General features: G+C 42.5%; 1 protein-coding gene across 2 annotated transcripts in view; it reads left to right on the top strand.

Moving 5' to 3' along the window:
- Nucleotides 1-10,631, top strand: part of TJP2 (tight junction protein 2) — a 129,371-nt gene that overhangs the window by 33,863 nt on the left and 84,877 nt on the right. The window lies entirely within an intron of this gene.

Here is a 10,631-nt window from a genome sequence, read left to right as displayed (position 1 = left end):
CTTTCAGTCTGTACGTGTCCCTAGATCTGAAGTGGGTTTCTTGTAGAGAGCATATATACAAGTCTTGTTTTTGTATCCATTCAGCCAGTCTGTGTTTTGGTTGAAGCATTTAATTCATTTCCATTTAAGGTAGTTATTGATATGTGTGGCAGGACCACACCCGGTGGTGTGTTTTGGGGTGTCTGTGAACTTATTATGATTTTAGGCAGCCTCTGTGCTAATGAGTGGGGTTGTGTTCCTGTCTTGCTAGTTGTTTGACATAGGGTGTCCAGCACTGTAGCTTGCTGGTCATTGAGTGGAGCTGGGTCTTAGCGTTGAGATGGAGATCTCTGGGAGAGCTTTCACCACTTGATATTACATGGGGTCGGGAGGTCTCTGGTGGACCAATGTCCTGAACTGGGCTCTCCCACTTCAGAGGCTCAGGCCTGACACCTGGCTCAAGCACAAAAACTGTCAGCCACCTGCCTGGTTGATGGGAGGAGTCTTGGTCAAAAGCAGATTCTGGGGAATTCCCTGGTCCAGTGGTTAAGACTCCGTGCTTTCACTGCAGGGGACACGAGTTCAATACCTGATTGAGGAACTGTGGCAGGCACCTGACACTTGAGAGAGCGGAATGGTTTAAAGTCATAAGAAGTCGATGAAGTGATGTCTCAGTCACTCTCTGGTTGTGGAACCCAGGCACAGCCCAAATCTCCCTCAGCCTGTTTCTCGCATTAATGGAAGTTTGGAAGAAGTTGATTCCTGTCCTCTTGGATGAGTTTGAGGGGTTCAAGACTTCAGTGGAGGAAGTACCTCCACTCAGCCCAAGGGCTCTTCCAACGTTGTCGGGCTCCACCTGTCATTTGTGGCTGGTGCACCTCCTTCCTGGCCCTCAGCTGAGCTGGAAACAAACACGAGATGTTCTATTCTTAATTTCCATCTCAAACCAGCCTAAATGTTTTAAGCAACGTGCACTTGTATTATAAATACATTTTCTTGGAATTATTTCAGCATTCAGGGATTGAAGCAACTTAATTGTCTAGCTGCAGAGATTTCAGACAAATAGTTTTGTCAGTACCCAAAGAATAATTCCGTATTTTCTTCTCTAAGTGTTTAAAATGAAAGAGCATTGCTCCAAATATGTAGATAGAAAGACTTTGTCATTTTTGGAATTTAAGCAAACTTTCATTGTGAGAAACTGGTGTACCATTGAAGTGGAAGAAAAATAAAAATATGAAGTGTTTAATTTTGAATGTGTTAGTTATAGTCTACCATGTTTTCCACACAAAAATTAGAGTGCATGGTTCACTTATGAAATCAGCAAGACAGAGAGGTGGTCATTGGCCTATCACTGGAATCTGAGATGTCTGGACCTTTTAAGTATAGCACATAGATGAGTAATAGTCCATCTAGGTTCTGAAACATAAATTTAATTATACTCCTGCATGTTTTAGAGAGCCCAGAACCCAAGAATTCAAAGATGACTAGGGGCTTGTGAACCCAGAGCCCCACCTCTCTCTTACTTTTCACAGCCACATTTCTTAAAAGGAATCTCTGTACTTATCACCCTTTTTCCTCCCCACCACCTGCCTCTCTCTTCAGCACTTCATCCTCCACCTATTCCAGACACTCAGGGATCCAGTAACTGGCTTCAGGTACCGTCTAGGCTAAGCACAGCACTGCCTAAGAAAATTTTCATGGACAAGGGCTCTTCCGTGGCTGAGATATGCACTTGAATTTTCAATCAGCAGTTACATTGTGTGTGTGTGTGCTGCCTTTATTGGGCTCCTGGTGCTGTGGCTGTGTGGGGAAGGCTGGAGTAAGCTTATTTTATGATTCCCATTATAATAAAATAATGCAATTAGCTTCTGGTTGGGAAGAGTGTCATCACTGGAGCCCTGATTTTGGTACTTCACGTTTTCATTAGTTCAGTGGTTGGTGACAGTGATTTTCAGTTCAGCCAAAAGTTTGATTCATTTAGAGGTAATGTGATTGTAGGGCGAGATTAGACAAAATACCCTGGACAGGAATTCCCTGTTGCTTGCTTCTCTCCATTACTCTAGGAATGTGGGAAATTACCTTGATGCAGTCTTAGCCTCCAAGGACACTGCCAGGCAAGCTCTCCCAGAGATTATGAGACAGAAAGGCTCAGACACCAAAGTGGGGTGTTGCAGTCACACGATTTATTCAATTTGAAAACATGCAGTGAGAAGCAAGGGGAAAAGATTCAAACACTTTAACATAGTTAGGTTAGGATATTAATAGGGTGAAAGGTCCATACCCTGGAACCTGTGCTTGCAATCTTTATATGTCCTGTCTCTGTGCGGTGTCAGCTTTCCCCAGTGATGGTGTGGTCACAAAGACCAGACCTGTGGTTGAACAAGGGGTCTTAGCAGATAAAGGGTGTCTGAAGCCAGCATAGGCTTGCTCCATCGGAGGGACGCAGGGCAAGTATACCTGGCCAATAGCTATAGCTCACTAGTAATTTGTCTGCATTTTGGGACAGAGTATATACATGGGGCCAGAATTGGACATAATGGGTGTCACCAATGGGTGATCAATTTGGGATGATTTAGCTGTCAATATGGAGGCAACATGAGCTGGGCTTTATTATGTATCATTAATATTTTATTAGATAGGGAATATTTATTATTAACAATAATATAGTTATAAAAATGTATTATTACATTATATCTAAATAAATACAATTGTAAATTAGATATTATTACGTTTATTAATATTTTATTCAATATGAATATTTACGATTTACTTTGTCCTTCCATCAGAACCCTTCTATTTATAAGTAACATTCTTATTTGTTTCATTCTTTTCATCTATATTTAACATAGAAAACACTCCATTAATTTTGTTTTTTAACATATCTTACACCTTACTAACATACTATGTACACTATAAACATCTTTTTTTTAAAAAAAATATTTATTTATTTAGGCTGCACCATGTCTTAGTTGCACGCGGACTTCTTAGTTGTAGCATGCGAACTCTTAGTTGTGGCATGCATGTGGGATCTACTTCCCTGACCAGGGATCAAACCTGGGCCCCCTGCATTGGGAGCGCAGAGTCTTACCCACTGGACCAGCAGGGAAGTCCTGTACACTATACACATCTTATGAATTGTGCCTGAGTCTTACAAACTACTTGTTTTCTCATTGTCTATGGAAAATCTTAAGAGTTTCATCCATCTGATTTTTACTTTGTCCTCTATACCAGTTTTTAAAAGAACTTTTAAGTATTTATTCAGCAAATTATGGTATATTCATACAAATGGAATATTATGCAGCTAGAAAAATGATAATATAGATCTATATTGCCATGAAAAAATTAGTCAAACGATATTCCTATGTAGAAATAACAGGTAGCAAAAGAGCGTGTCTAGTATAGTCCCAGGTATATAACGTTATGTATGATATCTACATGCTTACCTGTGCATGGAGGTACCTGGAAGGACGCTCATCGAAGTATTAACAGTAGTTTGCTCTGGATGATGACACTTTAGTTGCATTTTACTGTTTTTTGTGTGATCTGCTGTATGGCTTGTGTAAATAAACAAGTATCATTTATTTAAAAATAACTGAAATCCAAACATATGTGTATATGTAAATACGTATGCAAATCAGCATACCAAGGGGATTATAAGATCAGACCCTTTCGTTTGTAAACCAAAGACGTTTTGCAAGTAGAGAATTATTTTCTGACCTTGGAAATGTTTTACCTCCCTTCAAAATGGTAACCTTCCTGTCTTGGGTCAGAGAATTGTAACCAAGTCCCTTTAGCAGAATGTCCTAAACCTCCCTGATGATAAGACTCACCCTGGTGGGTACCTGCTAAAAATGTAAATTTCCCCAGGGCCCTTCTCAGATCCACTGAATCAGTATCTCAGGGAGGGACCTGGGATGCCTCAGGTGATTCTTATCATCAGGAAAATTTAGGAAGCTGTTCTTATAGAAACAAATGCTAGAGCCATGTTTCAAGCTTTAGAGCCATGTTTCACGCTTTATCGAATGCCTCTTGGAAGTGCCTTTCCCAGGCCCAGCTTCCTTTGTTTTAAGAGGCCTGCACTGTTTTGCGTGGCTGCCCTGGAAAACTGTCTGTTTGCAGCTTTTTTCTAAAGCCACTTTCAGGTCTTAGGATCCTTTGACAGTCAAGGAGACACTTCAACAATTTCAATCTGTGTCTATCAGGGTACTGAGATCTTAGGGCTAGAGGATTCTGTTGATAATTTTTTTAAAAGAAATTCAGGTGTTGCCAGGGACCCCTCCGGTCTTCCTGGAGGACTTGTGTATCACGTGGACAGTCCCCTGGGCCTCTCTCACCTTGGATTCCCTCCCTTGCATGGGAGATGAGGGCATTTTTCCTTAAAAAGGAAAATGATTACCTTATTAAAGTGTTTTTCTTAAGGAACTTATTCTAGGAGAGGGACCGCTGGAATTCTTAGCACCAGAATCACATTTGAATTGAGAATTCTAATTCCTGGCTCACTAGCTGGAGTCAAATGACATTTGCGGCATTTACCTTTCTAATATTGTAGAGGAAGATTTTCACAAATATTCCTCAGCATTGTTTGTTCGGTTGTTGTGTCAGCAAAACCCCTCTTAAGTTCTGTTAAAAGGAGCCAAAAGGAAAACAACGATAATAACAACCAAAGACTTACCTCTGCCCCAACTGTGTGCAATTGTTTTATTGCTGTAGAGGCGAGGGGCCAGAGAGCAGTGATGAGAATGGGCTTTGAGTCCAGTAGGTCTGGAGTCTTACCCACCATCTACTCCGTGATGACCTTGGGCAAGCTGTTTTCCTCCGGGAAGTTTGGTTTCCTCATCTTAAAGTAGGGCAATAATGCCAAATATACAGGGGCGATGCGAGGATTTACATTAAATCAGTTAAAGTAGTGTTTGAAAGATTTTGCGGCATACAATGTGCATTTAATCAATTACTTTCTATCCGGGTTTTTTTTGGTTTTTTTGTTTTTAATGGAGGGTTAACAAGCGGCACCTGTCCCTGAAGAGTGTGGATTTTATATACTCTGCAATGTAAATAGTAGTGAAATAATAAAAAAAAATATCAAAACGCAGAGCACAGTGCCTCTAGGACCCAGGGCACCTTGCCAGGAGGGGAGGGTTCCCCCACAGGCAGAGTGCTCTCTCTAGCAGGTTCTGTCCAGATGAGACCATACCCCAGAAAGTGCTTTTAGGATCTCCAGGTTTGGAGTTGGATTATGCTTTATCTCAACTCCCTGTTAATCAGGCTGAGTACAGACCAGCCCCATAAGTCTCCTAGAAGCCTGCCCATTGACAGCCTTGCACCCCTAGGTCAGCCCAGACCACAGCCACCTCCTTCCAGCCAGAACTGCCCCCCGTAACGCCAGTCTGGGCCCTCCTCAGACGTATAATCCATGCAGCTGACTCTGAGTTGCACAGCTAATTCTTTTGACAACTTTGTGGCCAGGTGAACCCATTGCCGAGTTCTTACACAGGGCGGGGCGGGTATGGGGGATGCTGGGGTTTGGAGTTTGTGCCACTGGCAGGGAGAGGAGAGGTGAATAGAAGGCAGCATCCATTTAGAACTGAGAACTTTCTCTCCCTATTAAGTCTGATTCCTGATGTGTTCATCCTTTTTGCTCTTACTCTAACCCTTTTCATTGTAGTGATGATAGCAGCAATGCCAACATGTTACCAATGGTGGTGATAATGATGATGATGTTTAAAAAGAGGGGGCCCTTTCTTGGGCTGTTCTCCCTTCCTGCTGTTGTTCCTCTCTGGTCTTCACTTCCCCTAAACAAACCTGCTACCGCCCCCCAACCCCTTTCATACCCCTGCACTGGGCTCTCTGAAACCCTTGATTCACAGTAAATGAAACACTCAGCTGGACTCCACCTCCTTGCTTTAATTTAGACTTGGCTTTCTCCTGAGGGCATTGCTTCCTGATAACTACCTCAAGGGATGCTTCCTACTTTAGATGGAAAGAGAAATCTAAGCAGGAGCTGGCTCTGTGGTCCAGGCAGAGAAGCTCCAACAAAGGCTCTGGGGCAGAAATGAGCTTGGCAGGGTCTCAAGAGCAACAACTACAAAGAAAGGCCAGTGTAGCTCCAGGAAGTGAGGTTGGGAGTCTGCAGCCTGAGCTGTGCTTGGAGAACGCAGCAGGGTCCACTCATGTAGGACGTGGAGGCTGCCTTAGCTCAGGCTGCTATAACAGGACACCACGGAAAGGGTGGCTTAAACAACAGACATTTACTTCTCACAGTTCTGATGGCTGAGAAGTCCAAGATCAAGGTGCTGGCAGACTTGGTTCTCAGTGAGGACCTTCTTGCTGGCTTGTGGACGGCCACCTTGTCGCTGTGTGCTTACAGGGCCATTCCTAGGTGCACGCACGTGGAGTTAGCAAACTTTGAAAGTGAGCAAGGATAACATTAAATAACGAAAGGTGAAGGCATGAGGGACAGAGCAAAACTTTGAATGCCTCTCTCCTGGATGTTCTTTTAGGGGCTGTGGGTGGCTGCTTGTGGAAGAAGGAGTCCTTTAAGTGAATATGCACAGTTATTGGTATGGTCCTTTGATTTGGAAAGTTAAGGGGATGCCGGGCCTTGTCTCCTGAAAAGTGCCCTTTCCTCAGGCAGAGTTTTAACTGTCAGCACTTCAGTAGTACATGTACTTGAGCACTTCTTGTGCCTTGTCATCGTTTGTTTACATGTCTTTCTCTTCATGCTGTGAGCAAGCCCCCTGTTTTATATTGCCTTTATCTTCTGTATACCTACCCCAGGGTACATGCTAGGCATTCAGGAAACACTTATTCACCAGCTCGGTGCTTTGTGATCGCCTGGAGGGGTGGGATAGGGAGGGTGGGAGGGAGGGAGACGCAAGAGGGAAGAGATATGGGAACATATGTAAAAAATAAAAAATTTTTAAAAAAAGAAACACTTATTGAAGAAGAGTGTCTTTATAATTCTAATCTGCCATCCAGTGTGCAGGCCAGTTAAATTGCTCAGTTAGCCTGGAACTTTTCATGTCAGGTTCCTTTGCTCCCATTTAATCATACTTTATAATCATGTTGCAAATGTGTATGTAAGCGCGCGTGTGTGTGTGTATCCCCAAATCTTAACATTCTTGAGGAAATCTAATTAAAAGTGTTTAGTTTATTACATTTATTTGAGGTCTTCTGACTATAATTTAAGGATCTTACACTGTAATACATAATGACAAGTGTTGAAAAATTATCTATTGCACAAACAATAAGTAAAATTTAAAAAGAAAAATACACACAATCCTATCCATTCATCAAACCATGTTCTCATATAGTTTCCAATTCTTTTCTTTTGTAATTTCTTGGTTATTGCCATCAGGATAGATACTTTTTTTTTTTGGCTGCGCTGCATGGCTTGTGGGATCTTAGTTCCCCAACCAAGGATCAAACCCGTGCCCCTTGTAATGAAAGCGTGGAGTCTTAACCACTGGACTGCCAGGAAAGTCCCAGACTTCTTTATATAATTTTAAATGATGGCTTGCTATGCCAATTAAGTTGATTTGCTGTAATTTAATAGCCCTCCATCCTTGGACATTGATGGTTTCCACCTTGTGTTATTATAAATAGGCATACAATGAAGTGCTGTCCCACCTCCCAGTCACCCTCTGTCATCTAACTTCCAGTCCCATCTTGCCATTGAAACGCGCTGGCCAGGATGAGCAGTGGTCCTCTTCCTGGTGAATGTCTTCTGTTGTTATCTTAGTTGAACTCCTCGAAGTTCCACGTTGGCTATTCTTCCCTTCTTGAAATTCATTTTTCTCTTGACTTTTTGGACACCTTGCACCAGAGGATTTTTTCCTTCCCCTTCTGGCAGTTCCTCTTTTATCTCTACTCTGAGGACTTAAGCTTGCCGCTTCAATATTGGCATTCCCAGGGATGGGTTCTATCCTTATTCTTCTTCTGCCTCAGTCTTCATCACTTCTCTGAAAAGTCTCTTTATGTCCCATGACTTCAGCTTTCTTGATACACTGGCGATTTCCAAATCTCTTCCTCCACCTCAAATCTCTCTACGCAAACACTCATCGATACCTGGCATATAGGAGATACTTGAGCATCTCCACCTGGAGAACGCGTAGTCCTCAAAACCCAATCAGTCCTTGATCGAATTCACCATCCTTCCTCAAGCCCCTCTCAACATCTGCTCCCACTCCTGTGTTTCCTATTTTGGCAAAAGGCACCGTCATCGACTTAGTTAAGCCAGAAACCTAAGAGTCACCGTAGACTTACTTCCCTCTTCCTTACCTCGCATCTGGTCAGGCAGGCACTCAGTCTGCTGATTATACTTCCTTAATTTCTCTTGAAGTGGCTCCTTTTGTCTAACTTCATAGCTGCATCATCTCTCACCTGCATTCCCACAAAAATCCTTTTTTTTTTGCTGGTCTTGTCATTCTTACTGATGCCCCTCCCCACAACTGCCACCCAACTCATCAATCTTCCAAGAAGCTGACAGAGTGATCTTCATAAAATGCCAGTCTAATCCCTCTTCTATTGTGTCACAGTAGAACACTGCCCCTGCTTGTCTGGACAGCCTTACTTCCTGGCACCTCAAGAGCAAGCCCATGGTCTTCCTTCCTTGTTTCTCTACTTGTTATTTATTGCCTTCGTCTGGAAAGTTCTTGCCCCTCTTTTTGTCTCACAAACTCATTCCTACCTGTCCTTTAGAATGTGTAAGCTACCTCATTTCTGGAAAGCCTTCCCTAAACTCCATACCCCTAGTCTGGTGAGGAACACCTCTCCTGAAAGCCCCCAGACTACCCTGAGTCTGCCAGGAATGTCAACACTCACGTGGTTTCTTATAATTTACTGATTGTCTACTACAATAAACTGACTCTGAGGATAGAGCCTAAGTCTTTTATGAGGGGGTTCAGACTTGACAGAAGGTGTTTGGTAATTACTTGTTGGATAGAAGGTCTTCAGAGAAAAAAATTCTAGGAGTGGGGTTCACATGTGCACGCCCACATGTGAAAAATATGTACTACTATAACTTGTTTTTCCAAAGAGTTGTATTGATTTATACTGCCACCAGCAATGCTACTGTATCAATTGAATCACTTTTTTTCAACATCTGAGTCAGAACTATGTATTGTGCCAAAATATTTGTATTTCTACTGTAAAAGTATGTCATCATTTGCAGTAGTGTGGTGCAATAGAACTGCCTGCAATGATGGAAATATTCTATATCTACACTGTCCAATGTAACCACTAGCCACACGTGGCTACTGACTGAGCACTGGAAATGTGACTAATGTGACTAAGAAACTGAATTTTTTGTTTCCTTTAATTTCAGTTAATTTTTTAAAATAAATTTATCTATTTTATTTATTTTTGGTTGCATTGGGTCTTCGTTGCTGTGCGCGGGCTTTCTCTACTTGCGGCGAGTGGGGGCTACTCTTTCTTGCGGTGCACGGGCTTCTCATTGCAGTAGCTTCTCTAGTTGTGTAGCTCAGGCTCTAGGCGGTGGGCCTCAGCATTTGTGGCACACGGGTTCAGTAGTTGTGGCTTGCGGGCTCTAGAGCGCAGGCTCAGTAGCTATGGCGCACGGGGCTTAGTTGCTCCGCGGCACGTGGGATCTTCCCAGACCAGGGCTCAAACCCATGTCCCCTGCGTTGGCAGGCGGATTCTTAACCCCTGCACCACCAGGGAAGCCCTAATTTTAGTTAATTTAAATTTAAATGTATTCAATACTCACATGTGGCAAGTGGTTATCATATTGGACTGTAGAACTCTAGAGAGAAAAAGGAAATCATTCAGCAGATATAATTGCTACATTCTGGGTTCCTTTGTTCCTCTTTAAATGCTTAGTGGTGTAAGCTCATGTCACTAAGGTGTGACCAGTTCACAAATGCTGCCATTGTTATTATTTGTCCGAACCGCCTAATTTGGGAAACCTTTTTTTTAAATGGCTCTTTCATCAGGAGAGTAACACCTTACATCAGGAATACAGCCAAAACGTCTAATTCTGGAGACTTGAAGGAAAATGGGAAATGTTACTCACAGTGCTTTTTATTCAGAGGTAGGCACTTAGCCATTCCAGAGGAGGCCAGAAGCCTCACACTTTCAGAGAGGCATCTGCTGTACTTGTTTTTCCACATACACTGCCAAACTTGTTTTGATTAGGCAGGAAGTGAAGCAACTTTTCAGGGAGAGAGCCCGGCATCTGTATCTTGTCAGCTGGTCAGATCAGACCTTTTACCTTTTACCTTCTTGTGAGTGTAGGCCGAGTTTCGCTTTTCAACTTAAGAGCAGGATGGGCCATACTTTTTTCTCTTACAACATGGTTTCCTTAAGATTTCAAATCCACCATTATATTTTTAATCAGTGTACCTGTTTTGATTCTCCAAATAATTTACATGCTCTTAAAATAAGGAAACATTTATCGTGCACAATTCTTTATACATAGAGGACTCTAAAACGAATAAATGTACTGAGTTGAATTCGATGAATCCTGCCTGATAAGCATTTGTGACCTACTTTTTTAAAGAAAGCCTTTGAAAAGCTGGTGATGGGAGAGGAGTTTTAATCGCTTTACTGGAGTTATTGGAAATGTGCCAAAGAGATAACCTGGAGTGTATTTTTCTCAAAAGTCGTGTTTTTTTAACGTAGGGGTACAGTGTGTG

This window comes from Neophocaena asiaeorientalis, unplaced genomic scaffold, assembly GCF_003031525.2.
Source record: "Neophocaena asiaeorientalis asiaeorientalis breed wild unplaced genomic scaffold, Neophocaena_asiaeorientalis_V1.1 scaffold256, whole genome shotgun sequence".
Taxonomy (NCBI): Eukaryota; Metazoa; Chordata; class Mammalia; order Artiodactyla; family Phocoenidae; genus Neophocaena; species Neophocaena asiaeorientalis.
This window is presented reverse-complemented; position numbering and strand designations above follow the sequence as displayed.